The 16567-nt window shown below is 38.8% G+C and overlaps 1 long non-coding RNA gene and 1 pseudogene across 1 annotated transcript in view; one reads left to right on the forward strand and one right to left on the reverse strand.

The window, feature by feature from the left end:
* Window positions 1-1488: 1488 nt before the first annotated feature.
* LOC144218846 (uncharacterized) overlaps window positions 1489-16567 on the reverse strand; it is a 48632-nt gene continuing 33553 nt past the window's right edge. The window contains exon 3 of the long non-coding RNA XR_013331276.1: window positions 1489-1574. This is a non-coding gene — a long non-coding RNA (uncharacterized LOC144218846). The remainder of the gene's footprint in view (window positions 1575-16567) is intronic.
* Window positions 8793-9403, forward strand: LOC144218938 (large ribosomal subunit protein eL20 pseudogene; annotated as a pseudogene).

Genomic DNA, 16567 nt, shown 5'->3' on the forward strand with positions numbered 1-16567 from the left:
AAATGTTGAGGAAAATTAGTCACATTTAGAACCATCTGTTGCCAAAAGTGGTTAAAATGTGGATTGCTTCCTGACTAGCCATTTTATGGCTTATGATAATAGTGGTGGATGAATTGATTGTTTTTATTCTTTTTCTTTCTTTTCTCCTATGAGTACTCATACATTTTGCTTCTAAGGAACTGGTGTTAAAAATGTCAAAGGACATCCTTTAGGTGCTAGGTCATCATGGATATAAAAAGGAATCTAAATTCCTACTTTCCTCTTCCATCCCAATATAGCTTATCTCCACTTTAGTTTGTTTGTTTGTTTTTGAGTAAGCTCCATGTCCAATGTGAGGATTGAACTCAAGACCTTGAGATCAAGAGTTGCTCTTCTGACTGAGCTAGCCAGGCACCCGGGCATATGTTTCTTTAAGGGAGAAAAAAAAAAGTCTGCCTTTCTAGGCTGTGGGTGGTCTTTTTTTTTTTTTTCCTTTGAGTGATCACTGAGAACTTTGTACAGTTTCCTAATCTTGGATTATTTTCTGACATGTTCTTATAGAAGAATCAGAGTGAAGTCCTTTTTCTGTCTTGAGTTTCTGTGGATATTCAAACCTGCCCCAACAGTGAAACACTTGACAACTCTGCTCTATAGCACTCCTATAATGGAGGAAGATTTACAGACTTTACCTGCTGCCTGTCTACTTATGAATATGGTTATATGATAACATAAGACAAATTGAGAATTTTTTTTGGAAAAAGGTGTTTTAAGAGAAAGGAGGGGAATGAGGGAGAGTTTTTGAAACCAAAAATCAATTGGCAGTCATACTGAAAAATTTGTTTTCTCACAAATTGAGAATTAAAGTAACCCAAATATGAAATGAATTAAAAAAAATAAAAAACATGTTTACAGAGTAATCTTAACTTCCTTATTTGTAAAAGAACAAAAATTAAAGGTATGCTAAGCCAACTGTACAGTGAAAGTAAAATAGTTTTACTTTATGCCAGGAGGGGCAATAGCTGGAGTACTTGCTTAATACTGGATGTTACATGAAGCTTTGGATGCTCAGTTAGTAAGGTAATCCTCCTGAGGGTAGAACAGCTCCTTTCTCTCTACCCATGTCACTTGATAAGGGAAGAATTGTTATCTTTTGAAACCATTTGTTGGATCTGCTGAATAGTGCTGGTGGAGGGCTAAAATTTTGGCCTTTTAAAAATTATGAAATTTAGCTAATTGGTGGAAAAATACTCTTTTTAATCTCTTAGTGGACAAGCACCCAGATTATTTTCTATAAAATGAATTTTGAAATAGGTTGCTGACAACTTGTTCATTAATCCTGCATGACAATAATTTCTAACTGACATTTTGCTCTTATTAGGGCAGTAGAATTGATTGCAAAATTTTTAAATGATAGCTTTTTATGGTACAGTTTACAGAACAAATGTGAAAGGAAACACCTTAATTAGGCCACTGTGAAAATAAAATGGCCCATACTTACACTGTGCAGAATCCTCAATGAAAGTTCAGAAGAGAGAATTTTTGATTGCTGTAGTTGACTGTAGCAGCAGAGCAAAATCACCAGCTGCCTGTGGAATCTGTAATAAAATAGGCAGAAGCTGCTTCAAAGAGAATTGATGCAATTAGCTTCACCTATATTCTGTCTGCATTCTCTGAATTACCTCCTGACTCTCTCTCTCTTCACCTTTCATCCTATTCATAGCTAAATCAGCCCTTGTATAACAAATAGTCATTTTTTCATGCCTTAAGTATAAGGACTTTTGCTTGAAATTCAACAATATTTTTTTTTTTTTTTTTTCTAGCTACAAAATGAATATGGGTGTGAGAAAAGGTGAAAGAAATCAGGAACTAAATGTTTTTTCCCTTGGAATATCTATTTTATACAAGGAGAATTTACAGTGTATGAGGGAATGTGACAGTATTACATATTTCTGCTACTTTGATAGACAAGCCATTTGTTGCAGGTGTCTAGAGGTATATAGGTTATTTGACTAGAAACAGCTGACAATATGGACACTACTGATTATGACCAATTAGTGACCAAAAGAATTCAGTTTCCCACCATGAAAAATTTAGACAAGAAAGATACTTGATATTATGTTTTGTTAGTGACACATGTTATTGTTCTTGCTGGGTGTTTATAATTTATTTTTTCATTCATTTCCTCGCTCCCTCTATAAATATTTATTCTGCCCCTACTAATGACCAGATCTCTGTGTGGCACTGGAGATAAAATAAGGAATCAGTCAGACATGGAGTTAGAAATATTCAAAATTACTGAAATAATGAATGATAATGGTGATGAAATTTTGAGTGAGAAATAGAGTGTGCTATGTGAACATGTTATAGATAAGGATGATTAAATTATAGTCTGGAAACTGCATTTAGTCTTGATTAGTAGTTAAAAAATACACAAATTAACAGGTACAATGAAATAGCAGTTCTTTCCTTTTTTTTTTTTTTAAAGAAAAGTTTATTTATTTTAAGAGAGACAGTAAGGGAGAATATGAGCATGGGAGGGGCAGAGAGAGAATTGTAAGTAGGCCCTGTGCTGTCTGTGCAGAGCCCGATGCTGGGCTCAATCTCACAAAGCTTGAGATCATGACCTGAGCTGAAATCCAGAGTTAGATACTTAACTGACTGAGCTACCCAGGTGCCGCATAGAAAGGCATTTGTAGAGAAATGTAGCTATGTGTCCTGAGAATACAAGGTGAGTGAATGAGGAAGTCCCTGTAGAATAGAATAGTAACTAAAAAGATGATTGACCATCCATTTTATTTAAAGTGTAGCCATCTCCCTGGAAAGGGGACCCAGGTTAGTTGTGCTGACTGAGTACCAGGAAATGGTGGTCTTTGTCTTCTGAATTAAGTTTTCCAGAGTGTTTTATAAGAATTAAATATTCTGGGTAGCAGACAACTTTAGCAGGATTTCCCCATGAGTTTACTTTTGCAGTTTATTTATTTGAACAACTTTATTTGCAAGCTTTTCCATGTTTCTCCATTTTATTTTGTTGGTTTTAGCATATTTAGTTCTCCCTGAATTCTCTTCCTGACAGCCACAAATCGAAAAAAGATGTCTTGCCTGTCTTCATCTTGTTTTATAAAACTGCTAATCACAACAGGGCCAAATGCAGAGCTATGTACACATTCCAGAGGTTTCCCTTCAGGCTGACATTGCTCCATTGGTGAGGTGTTTGTCTATATTTGAATTCCCAGAGTTGTGCCATCGTCAATGCTATCCAAGGAGTGGGATGGTTAACTAGGGTGAAGGGAAACACAGGCTGGAGATATTAGAATTCATGAGTGTCATGGAGTGGTAGACCAGCCACCATGAAATGAGAAGCATAAATTGAGTGATGGGGCTTAAAGTGTTTTATCCAGTCCAGAAACTGCAAACTAAAAGAGTGGCACACCATGGATGCCAGAACTTCTTTCCTGAGCTTTAAATGTGTCTAATATTCTATTTGCTGGACTTGGACTCTTCCTTTCCTGTCCCCTAGAACTGTCTCCTCTGCCTTTATTAACTATTGGTAGATTTCTCTCTATCCTGATTCATCCTCCACATTGATTTCAGAGTCCTCTTTCTTTTCTTTCTTTTTTTTTTTTAATATTTTTATTTATTTCTAGGAGAGAGAGACAGAAACAGCATGAGCAGGAGAGGGTCAGAGAGAGAGAGAGAGACACAGAATCTGAAATAGGCTCCAGACTCTGAGCTGGCAGTCAACACAGAGCCCGATGCGGGGCTCAAACCCATGAACCGGGAGATCATGACCTAAGGGAAAGTTGGACGCTTAACCGACTAAGCCACCCAGGCGCCCCTCAGAGTCCTCTTTGTAACAAATCGAATATAAACCCTTTTCCTTCCTTGTTCAGAATTTGTTAGTGGCTCCCTCTGTATATGCAAGATAAAATCTGAACTCCTCCTTATGAATGAAAGATTCACCATGATCTGATCTCATCTAACATCCCAACTTCATCTTTGGCTCATTTCCTTGTTGACTTCAGTTCCACATAGCCATGTGGAACATCTTTGTTTTCTTGAATGTATTAAGTTTTTCAGTCTTCCCTTGGCATGTCTTAATTCCTCCTGGTCAGAACTTTGTCTCCCTAACAGCTCTCTGTTCAACCTCCAAGCCTCAATTCCAGAGCCACATTCTCTGTGTGAGGTCTGGAGAGACTTTACAGCGATGTCTTCTATAGACTCCTTTGGCTGGCTCCTTCTCAGTGTTCAGTTTAAACCACACATGCTGTCATTTTAATGCTGATGATAGCATAATTGTGGTTTTTTTTCTTGAAGGCAGGTCTGTGTCATTCTATCTTTGAATCTCCATTACCTCTACAAACTGTGCTTGGGGAATGAAAAGCAGCTGAGTAAGACTAGAGTTAGGAAGCTATGGAAAGAAAGATTTTCAGGGACTATTTGTTGGGCTGGAAACCCTAAAGACATTCCCTAAAGACAGAAGGACAAATCTCCCATCTGCAAATGCTCTTACTGCACTTCTGTTGTGGCTTTGTGTAGTCCATCCTGTGGCACAGGTGGGTAGTGGTGAGCTACATCCATTCTTCTCTTCTTCCTCTAATAATAGAACTTCACAGGTTGCTGGACACATGGTTCCCAGCCAGAGACTACATTTTTTACATGTCCATACAAGATACAGTCATGCATTAAAGTTCATGGCAATTTAATGCTGTTCCATTAAAAGAATGAAGCACTCTCTCCTTGATGTCTTCATCCTCTCCCCTTGGCTGTTCTATAGATGTGATGGAGGGTGTTAGAGAGTTCATCTTGGACCTAGAAATGGAAACCCTGGGTTGAGGATGGGCAGAGTGATGCCACTAGGTCTGGACCACCAGATCTTAGACTGTGATCACAGAAGAGAAACTTGAGTCTTGTCAACCTGCTATAGTTATGGATCTCTGTAGAGACTGGACCTAAATAATAAATACCTTTAAAAGATTTTTTTAATGTTTATTATTATTTTTTTTATTTAAATGTTTTATTTCTAGGAGAGAGACAGCGTGAGCAGGGGAGGGTCAGAGAGAGAGAGGGAGTCACAGACTGAAACAGCCTCCAGGCTCTGAGCTGGCAGTCAGCACAGAGCCCGATGCGGGGCTCGAACCCACGAACCACGAGATCATGACCTAAGTGAAAGTCGGACGCTTAACCGACTAAGCCACCCAGGCGCCCCTTTGATGTTTATTTTTGAGAGAGAGAAATAGAGTGTGAGCAGGGGAGGGGCAGAGAAAGAGGGAGAGATAGAATCTCAAGCAGGCTCCAGGCTCTGAGCTGTGAGCACACAGCCCGAGGAGGGGCTCAAACTCCTGAACCGTGAGATCATGACCTGAGCCGAAGTCAGATGCTCAACTGACTGAGCCACCCAGGTACCCCAATAAATATCTTTTTAAAGATTATGTTCATGAACTTTTTTATTTAGCAGAAACATGCCTTGACATGTGCCCATATATGCTCATTAGGAAACATTTTAAACATACACAATTATAGTTTTTTGTGGTTTTGTTTCATATTTCTTTGCATTTAAAAAAAATAATATATTATATTTAAAGTTAATACTCTTCACTGCGCCCAATTCCTCTTTTTCCCTCAGAAGCAACCTATAGGGGCACCTGGGTGGCTGAGTTGGGTAAAGCTTCCGATTTTGGCTCAGGTTATGATCTCACTGTTCATGGGTTCGCGCTCCATGTTAGGCTCTGTGCTGACAGCTCAGAGCCTGGAGCCTGCTTCAAATTCTGTGTCTTCTTCTTTCTCTGCCCCTCCCCAGTGCTCACTCTCTTTGGCTCTCTCTTTCAAAAAAAAAAAAAAAAAAAAATTAAAAAGAACCCTGTATTGTCATGTTCTATGCTTACTTTTATACTTTTAAATACATGTCTATGTGTCTCTAAACATATGTAGCATTTTTGTATAGATCTACATGAAAATGAAAGCATTTACAAAAATGTGTCCTTTTTTTCTAATCGATACTAAGTTTTGTGGTTTGTCTATGTTGATTTATATATGGTTGGTTCAGTATTTTAAATATTATGTTATATTTAATATTTTAACTAATATTTTACTGAAGGAATATAATTCAAATGATACTCTTACTGATGAATCCTAAGGTTGTTTTTAATTTTTAACTATGATAATTGTTACAAGAATACCTCTATACATGTCTTTTGTGGTCACATGTAAAAGAGAATGGGGCAGGGGTGCCTGGGTGGCTCATTCTGTTAAGTGTCTGACTCTTGATTTCGGCTTAGGTCCTGATCTCAAGTTCCTGAATTTGAGCCCTGTGTAAGGCTCTGTGCTGACCGTGCAGAGCCTGCTTGGGATTCTCACTCTGCCTTCCCCCACTCACATGTGCATGCCTGTGTGCATTCTCTCTGTCTGTCTGTCTCAAAATAAGTAAACTTTAAAACAAAAAGGGTTAATTGAAGAGGTACTACTAACCTAGGGTTTCCAAAACTGCCAAAATATTTTAAAATCAGCTAAAATTCAAGAGCACCTTAGAGCCCAGTTCGATGGAATAGGTATCATTTGGAACATTTGCAACTATCATAGCCATAGGACAAGAACTCTGGAAGGTTTTACACTGATAGTTAAATATTCTGGCCACAAAGTGACATACAGCACTTCCTTTCACAACTATTGGCTAGAGTTAGTCACATGATCCCACCCAACCACACAGGGTCAGAAAGTATACTCCTAGTCTAGCATGTGCTCAGGAGAGGAGAGCTAGGATATTTTGTAATCAACATCAGTTATTACCATAAGCTCAAACCATAACTCTTTTAAAACCACCAAATCCAAAAGCAAACAGTGTAATTGCTATTTGACGCATCTTGTCAGGATTGGTAATAACAGCAAGTAAGTAATAATTATTAAGTATCCGCTATAATCCCAACTCTGAGCTTTATTTTCCCTGTTTAATTAAATGTTCTCAGTAACCCTAGGAGAAGGTAATATTATTATTTCCATTTTACAAATGAGGAACCTGATAAATAAACGAGAAAGAATGCTCAAGTGGATAACTAGGTCATAGAACTAGGGGACAGGAGAGCCTGGATGTAAACACCAGATCTGGCTTGGACTCTTCCCTCTATGTAGTCTGCCTAAGTGAGTCCTCAAAGGCTCTGCTTTGGTTACCTCCTTGTCTAATAGAAACAGCAATGAAGGCCTTCCTCTGCCTTTTCGCTCAGTTTAAAGCCACTAGACTACTCTCCAGAACAGAGTTGAGCAACATTATGCTCCCACAGTAAGTATTCAAAGCACCTCAGCTTTCTAGTCCAGAGATGAAACAGCTATTCCCTCCAAATGGCTTACACTGAAATGTAAATGAACAAGGACATTAGAAAAAAAAAAAAGTAAAAGAAAATAGATTTAAGTTTTTGCCTTTTAAAATTTTTATCATTTCCCATCCAAGCTTACTGTTTTTGTTTAATCTTGCCATTCCTTTTCTTCTTCCTTGTATGCTCTTTTTCTTAGGGATATGCAAACTTTATTAGTTAGCTCCTCTTTCAAGCTCTGTATGCTTTTGTGTTTGAGAATTGGGAATCAGGTACTTTTACTGTTAGCCTCGAGGTGGATCTGAGCAGGAAGAAGCTTTATGAATAATCAAGGTTGACATCTCCAACGTTGTTCCTTCATTATAAATATTGTTAAAGGAGCTGTGACCACCATGGGCTCCCACTGAACAGAGTGTGCAGGGGGAGGCAGAGACAGCCTTTGATATCAGCTCTTTTCTGGTTATCACTTCACTGATGACCCTGGAGTTGACAGGTCTCTTAGATTTGGCTGCCTCTTTTTTTTTTCCCCAGAAAGTTTCTTTTCAATTAGCATAAGTGTTTGGTCTGCGGGAAGCTAGCTGGGTTCATCTAACCAACTCCAAAGGCTAAGGACCATAGTTAATATTAGTGCTTGTGCATTGCCTTAGCCTGAATCCCTAATGAATGCCGAGCTGCTTTGTGACTTTAACCATTTTCATTCCATTTGGATTAATTATAGCATCATGATATCTATCAGTAGGAAAACAAATTATAAGGCCCAAGGTCTTTGAGCCTTCTCCCTACCTCTTGAAAAAGCTTACCCTCCACAAATGTCTGAAAAGACACTAGTATTCAATCCATATTTCTATTAAGGTGCTTCCTCCCACTGGTGCCCCACTAATACCTGGTTATTAGATGTATTAAATTGGCTAACCATGTTTTAGATGATTCATGTTGTTTTGACAGCGTTTTCATTTTCAAAATGGAGACGTGAACTTGAATTTGTATCACATAAGTAAAACTTTGTAAATTTCTTGTGCCTCCTTCCTCCCCAGCTCTATTACCTTCTATCCACCCCCAGTAGATTCACCAAGGAATGTTTTAGAGCCTATTACATACTAAGAAATGGTATGGACTTCACTTTATGTGTCAGTAGTCTTGTGAGGAAGGTGATACTGCTGTTGTGATTTCCTTGGAAGGTTCAGATACCTAGGCTTATGGAGAAAGGGACTTACTCAAAGTTAAACAGTGAGGTATGGTTAAAATCAGAGATAAAGTGCTAGGCCTCTGATTCAAACCCTCTGCTCTCCTGCCTAGTTCATGTTTATTAGTAATATTTGCCATTCATTTATTCTGCCAACATTATTGAGCATTTGTTTATGCCAGGTGCTGGGGTTTACTAAGATCATGAAAACAGAGTTTTTTAGGACCTCAAATTCTGGTGAGTGAGAAAGTTCTGTTAACTGGCAGTAAGGGTACTAAATTACTAAGATATTTAACAGTGCAGTGGTTGAAACAGAGAACTCTGAGGGCATGGAGGAGAGACATTTCAACTGTTCTTGGGGTCTCAGAGAAGACTTCTTGGAGGAAGTGGGAATGAATGTTGAGAGCAGAGAGTGTGCCACAAAGGTCTTGGGTACGCTGGGAGAGTACAAGGTGGGCACTGCTTGCCCACACTTAAATGCTGCACATGTCCCCTTATCACATGTGAATCTTTACACCTAATCATGTTGTCACTAAGTTCTGCTTTTGGTACTTCGTGTCTCAGTTGAGGAAGGTGAAGAAATCTTCAGGGGAAATTGTCTACTGTGGCAAGTGTTCTAGAAATCCCCCTTGGGGTGAAGAACTTTGGCATCTGGCTACATTGTGATTCCCCCAGTGGCATCCACAACATGTACTGGGAGTACTCAGACCTCCACTGCAGGCACTGTCACATGGTGCTCCTAAGATGTGGGCACCTGGAACTGCCCACTGGGCCCACTCAATCCAGATCATGAAAGTAGAAGAGATTATAGCCAGCAAATGCTGCCAATTGGCAGTCAAGCAGTTTGATGACAAGATTAAGTTCCTGCTGCTGCACCTGGGCCCTGTGTTGCCAGCACAAGCTATGCTTCACCACCAAGAGTCCCAATGCCTTCTTTTAGATGTGGAACCTCCCTGTGCCCAGGTCTGTCCAAATAAACTTCTTGGGAAAACAAAAAGAAAACAAAAAGGAGCCTGTTTTTGGATAGGGGAGAGGGAAGGAGATTCCTTTCTTTTCTGTGCCCATATAAAACACTTCAAATACTTTTGAGTAAGCCCACTGAATATTTTGATAGATGTACATACATGTGTTGTTTGGGATCCAAAAAAAAAAAAAACAAAAACACATTTCCAAATGTAAAAATGCAGTTGTAATTTGCAAGCTGTGGCCATAGGAAAGACAGGAGGAATAGCAGGTTTGGAGAGGAAAATTATGAGTTCAGTTTGGGATGTGTTGAATTGAGATGTTTGTAGGAAGTTCAAGTGAAGATATATAGGCATTGGGCTGAAGAGTGATCCTCTGGAGTTCAAGAAGGAAACTAGATTGGAGATGTAAATTTAGGAATAATTATCATTCCAGAGGGCAGTGAAATCACATGCAAGCAAACAGATGAAAAGGCCAAAATTGGAGTTCTGAAAAATATCATTGTTGAGAGGTCAAGCAGAGAGAAGATGCCCCCAAAGGAGAGTAAGGGACTCCTCGAAGAGGAAGGAAGAAAATAAAGTGAGTGTAGTATTACAAAATCCTAAGGAACAGAACATTTCAAGAAGAGAGAGGGTTCAGGGCACCTGGGTGGTTCAGTCAGTTAAGCATCCAACTCTTGATTTCAGCTCAGCTCATGATCTCATGGTCATGAGATTGAGCCCTGCATTGGACTCCATGCTGACCATTGAGCCTGCATAAGATTGTCTCTGTCCCTCTGCCCCTCCCTGGTGTATGCATATTCTCTCTCCCTTGCTCGCTCACTTGCTCACTGTCTCTCTCAGAAAAAAAAAGGGTGGAGGCTCAATACAGTCTAACATTGGTGTCAAGTTTATGATTTTCAATGACACATTCCATTGGATTTGGCATCAGGGAAGCATTGCCAGCCTTTCCTAGAGAAATTTCAGTGGTGTGTGTGTGTGTGTGTGCACGCGTGCGTGCACACGCATGTCAGACTCACAACTGTAGGAGTAGAGGCGTGAATCAAAGTGTAGGAGTTGGAGATCACCTTTTATGAGTTGGCCTTTGAACAATGATTGAGCACTTTTTCTGTCAGTTTCTCTGAAGAAGAAGAGAGATGTAGGAGAGTAGCTGGAGAGTGACGCAGTGTTGAGGGAGGAAGTTTTAAGGTGGAAGAAGGCCTTAGGATGCTGATTGGATGTGTCTATTGGCAGGGAGGAGGCAACTAGTTGAGCAGGTCTCCAAGGTTCGGAAGTGGTGGAGTCCAAGGCAGAGATGAATTCACCTAAGCAAGAAAAGGAATCCTCTTCCCTTTTGACAGTGAGTAGTGAAGAATGGCTCAAGACTAGGATGGATAGTAGGAATTAAGACTCCAGGGTAGTTTTCTGAGTGCTAACCATGTGTCAGACACTCTGCTATTCACATACATAAAGGAATTCTTATAATCCTCATTCTGTAGGTGGGGAAAGAAAGGCTCAAAGAAGTTCAGTTAGTGTCCCAAGGCCACAGCTGGTGTACAGAACTGGAATTTAGAGGCAGTCTAGCTCCAGAGCCTCCTCTATGAGTACATGTTCTGCGGTACTAGGGAGATAGGGCTAATGATTCAGGCAAGAAGATTCTGGAAGTGTCAATAGGTCTTACTTGGATTTCCTTTGTTGCAAATATCTAATCCCTTTCCTTTGGTTGCCTTTTAGTTTTGTTGATTATTTCATTTGCTGTGCAGGAGCTTTTTATCTTGATGAGGTTCCAGTGGTTCATTTTTGCTTTTATTCCCCTTGCCTTCAGAGATGTGTCAAGTAAGAAGTTACTGTGGCTAAGGTTAAAGAGGTTGCCTTTTTTTCCTCGAGGATTTTGATGGTTTCCTGTCTTACATTTAGGTCTTTCATCCATTTTGAGTTTATTTTTGTGTATGTTGTAAGAAAGTGGTCCATTTTCATTCTTCATGTCGCTGTCCAGTTCTCCCAGCACCATTTGTTAAACAGACTGCCTTTTTTTCCAGTGGATACTCTTTCCTGCTTTGTCAAGGATTAGTTGACCATACCTTTGTGTTCACTTCTGGGTTTTCAGTTCTGTTCATTGATCAGTATGTCTGTTTTTGTGCCAATACCATACTGTCTTGATGACTTCAGCTGTGTAATACAGAAGTCTGGAATCGTGATGTCTCCAGCTTCAGTTTTCTTTTTCATAATTGCTTTGGCTGTTTGGGGTCTTTGTGGTTCTGTACAGATTTTAGGATCATTTGTTCTAGCTCTGTGAAAAATGCTAGTAGTATTTTGATAAATATTGCATTAAATGTGTAGATTGCTTTGGGTAGTATAGACACTTTAACACTGTTTATTTTTCCAATCCATGAGCATGGAATGTTTTTCTACTTCTTTGTGGCCTCTTAAATTTGAAGGCAGCTTATTCTTAATTCTGGGTGTAGGTGCTACAGTAATTTACCTTTTCATTTCTTATTGATCACAAGAATGATTGTGTTACAAAATGATGGTTGAAAGCTGCTGATTTAGAGATCAGAAACCAGGATGGTGATGGAACCAAAATCATATTCTGTGAGGCATGATTCAAGGAACGGGGCATCTTTAGAAGAAAGTGTTCAGCATTTGGTAGGGGATTTCAAATATTTGGAGGGCTGTCGTATAAAGGGATTAGGTTTGTCCCATAAGACCCCCAGAGGTATAACTAGCATCATGGATTAAAGCTACAGGACAAAACAAAAACAAAAAACCCAAAAAATCCACCTGACTCAGAATAGGGAAAACATTTCTAAGGTGATGTGATAAGATGGAATGATCTCCTCATTAGGTGGTGACCTCCTCATTGCTGGGACTGTTAGAGCAAGGGCTGAAAAACATTTGTTGTGGATGTCCCTGACGATAACTCAAGTCCTGGACTGGATATGCTGGGACTGTTAGAGCAAGGGCTGAAAAACATTTGTTGTGGATGTTTCTGAAGATAATTCAAGTTCTGGACTAGATATGCTTTATAACTCATTTCAACTCTGAAATTCTAAGACTAAAGAAAAAATTAAAAATTAATGATTTCCCATTATGTTTGAACACCACAGTATTAATAACTTCATTAATAACCCATAAATCAAAACTCTAAAATCTTTGCCTTGTAGAGGCTAGCCATGCATTTTAGCTGGAAAACTTGGGGCATATGGGTGGCTCAGTTGGTTCAGGCTCCAAATATTGATGAAGGCTCAGGTTGTGATCTTGCAGTTGTGGGATTGAGCCCATTATGGGGCTCCATGCTGAGTGGAGCCTGCTTGGGATTCTCTCTCTCCCTCTGCCCCTCCCCCACTCATGCTTGCATGTATGCACTCTTTCTCCCTCAAAATAAATAAACTTAAAAACAAAACAGTACAAAACAAAACTCAGAAGTTGAAAATGTCTAAAGACATTACAAAGGTGATTGTAGATTATTGATTGTGTTTGAAAAAGTTATCCTTGAAAAAGGGAAGTTTTTCAGGAGCCATTGCAATGGAATAAAGTAGTCCTTGAGAATAAAGGGAACTTAAGAATAGAGGAATCCTTGGAATTTGTCAAGAGTTTATTTGTTGCCCAATACCAAGCTTATGATAAATGATTATTGAAGTAAGATAGTCATCTATATGCTTTCTACAGATTGAGCATATAAATGTCATGGGAATGTAACAATTTGCTTCCAGAAAAAGTATAGAGAAAGAAAAGGCCATATTGTCTGAGGTTGTCTTTCTCTGTGTTGCATTTCCTGTTTATATGTAATGTGGAGAATTTGTATTGGACCTGCTGTGGTTATTTTAAGTTATCTTTGGCGTTCAATGCTTGTAGAACACAAAGGATTATATAATGGGCATCATATAATGAATTCTTATCATAAACCTTTTTCTGTCCAGGAAGCAGCAGTCTCATTGCAATTACTCTAGTCAGTGAGATGTATAGGTACTGAGCTTTTGCCATACCAGAGCACATTTTGGTTAAGTATCAGGTTTTTTCTATCTATAAAAAATATTTGAAGAAGGAGCAGTGGAGAAGGTCACTGAGTGCTGATGGCTGATGACTGTTAAGAAAATTGCTTAGCAGAGTAGATAGCAAAATGTTAGAAAGAGTTTGAAAAATAATTCTCATTATATCAGGCTTCCATTTCTGTGTTGCCACCAGAGTACTGAGAGTACAGTAGGCATTCAGCAATATTTGGGGATGAATGACTTGTAGGAAAAGGAAAACTACTCTGAATTTCAGTTATTCTTTTACTAAGACTGTATATGCATGACTGATTGAAAAGTGAACATTTCAGTCATCATCTGGTTGTTAAATATTTAGGCTGCCAAATCATTGATTTGATTGATGCTTATGCCTTTAGAATTGACTGACTGCTTTGGCTCAGGGTAGACACAGCATGAGTCATATGTTGCAGTTCTTGTCAATCACTGGTTGCATTTCCACACATAACCAGTTGACTTATGTGAGTCACATCTGGCACAAACATAAATCATGACAGTTCAATAACTGGTACTTGGGCCTTTTCTGGTTGGAATGATTTCTTTGCTATTCTGGTATTAAGGATGCTGAATACTCAGTGATTGAACAATACTGGCTAGCTGACTGGAGGAGTTTCCTTCCCTGAAAAGATGTTAAAATATAATGTAAAATGGAATTGGCTGGTGAACGTGGGTTCATCTAAGTGCACATAGAGTTCTAGGACATGGTGGAGAGTGACTCCACTGAGAGAAGCCGAACAAAGTTGGAATAAAATAGGATACAAATAATGTATTTTTTAGGTTTCTAGTCGTGGGGACCAGACTTTAAGGTGGTCCCCATAATCTCTACCTTCTATCATTTATGCCTTTGTATAATCCACTCCCCCTTGTGTGTGGGCAGGATTTTTGGCATATTTCTAAGCAATGACATATGCTATGTAAAGCTCTGTCTTGCTAGCGGAATTGCTAACAGAATTGCACTAGAGTCATCTTCTCTGCTAGTTTTGAAGAAGCAAAATTCAATGAGTCCTACAACTGCAAGCATATGACTTCTGTCAACAAGCTGGCTGAACCTGAAGGTGGATCCTTTCCCACCTGAGCTTCCAAATGAGAATCCAAGATTTGATCATAGCCTTGCAGGGGACCTAACTAAGCTGTGCCTGGATTCCTGACCCACAGAAACTGTGAAATGATCAATGTGTATTGTTTTAAGCTGTTAAGTTTCTGGTAATTTGTTATACTACATAGAAAATGCATATCATAGTCATTGTTACTACCTAAGATCTTGATTACAGCATTGGTGTTCAGGATATACATCTAGGAGTCAACTGGAAGATGCTGTAATATGCTAACTTTCCTGGATTAGCTTACATAGATCCTAAATGTTGACTTGTCCCAAGGAAGAAAAAGAATAAAAAACAGATAAGGAGTCTATATTCCTGTTGCCAAGTCTCATCATTTGTATGTTTGAATTTTTAGCTAGGATATTTGTATTTAAAGAAAAAAGAAATATGATTGAATTCCCATACAGATGGTAAAATGTTGGGTAGAAATTTATGGTCAGTGTGGTAGCTATCATTTGCTCACTGTTTTTTCCTCCTTCCTTGCCTTTGCCTGGCTTGTCTGTGTGCAGAATATATTTCCCTGCCCTACTGATGTTGAACTTAGCCATATGAATTGCTTTGGCCAGTGGGCCATGGTGAAAATGAGAGTTTACCAGTTCTGAACTGAGGCTTAAAAGGCTAGGTAGATGTCTGCCAGCCATTTTGTGCTCCTTGAGAAAAGCACAACTAAGTTAGCTACCTTTTTTTAGCCTGGATTCCTGAATAAGAAACATCTGGAACACATTGGAATTTGATCTGCTTGAAAGTAAACTTTCCTAGCCAGCCCAGCGATCTATCAGATCTAACAGAGAAGTAAATGTTTGTTATTATAAGTGTCCAAGATTTGGGATAGTTTGCTATACAGGCTTACTGCAACAATAGCCGAATAACCCAAAGTCCAAAAGCTCATTCATTTTATTTTATTTTATTTATTTTTCTTTTTTTACAAATAGTTTATTGTCAAGTTAGTTTCCACATAACACCCAGTGCTCATCCCCATAAGNACGTATGAGTAGATAAAGTTGTTAATTGTTTTTCCATCCCATGTCCTATTGAATACTAGTGTTATTTTAGACGTTTACTGGTATTTTGTCAATTAAGGATTCTATATTCATGGAAGTTACAAGAAGACTGATAATGTTTATTAGCTCTAAGAAATTCTGCATTGAAGAATGCACTCCTGCTAGATATAATTTAACCCAGTATGTCCAATCTTAATAGACTGTAGAAACTTTTCCCCTCAAGAACAACAATTGCTACCTTGTTTCTCTAGAATCAGTGAATATATCTATTCATGGCAGCATGTGCTTACCTATCCAGCCTTGTCATATTCCATGCAGATGGTTTGCAGTATAAATTTGGAATGGTGCTTCCCAAACTCACTATTATTAGGCAGATACCACAGAAAACACTGATGAGTATATCTCTCCATTAGATGTTAAGGGCCTTGTTATTGCACAGTCCTGGATTTTTAGTCAGGTTTAAAAACAGTCTTCTGGGAATTCTAGCAAGAAGTCAAGATCATGGGGAATCACAGCCACTTGTTCTGAGTTTTAATGGTGTTACTTGCATCCTTTGAATGATTGGTTCAAATCTAATATGGAAACACTCGCATGTTTGGCCTAAATTGGTCTGAAATTGCTGATTTGGAGGTCTGACATGTTTGTAAGTCCGAAGGATCACTTGGTAGACATCCACATAAAGTGTGTACTCATATGTGTGATGTTACCAGCATTTCTTGCTATTACTAAATTTGCTGGGGGTATGAATGATCCTTTTGATTTATGGTTTAATATGGGGATCTCAACTGCTTAAAATACATTAAAAATGAGCAAATATATTACAACATGAAAACACTTTAAAAACATTCCCTAAATACATTAAAACCCTGATTTGACAATGAGAAGTGACTTTTTGCAGTTCCTCAAGGCTGTATCTTCAAACTACAGGTAAGTCCTGATAGTCTCCTATGTGCCTCTTGAAGATACTCAAGAATTAAAGAGATTAAAATAGAGGCCACAGATTGTGATTGTTTTGTCTAGGGATATATTTAGTC

The sequence above is a fragment of the Crocuta crocuta genome, unplaced genomic scaffold (genome assembly GCF_008692635.1).
Source record: "Crocuta crocuta isolate KB4526 unplaced genomic scaffold, BGI_CrCroc_1.0 scaffold130, whole genome shotgun sequence".
Taxonomy (NCBI): Eukaryota; Metazoa; Chordata; class Mammalia; order Carnivora; family Hyaenidae; genus Crocuta; species Crocuta crocuta.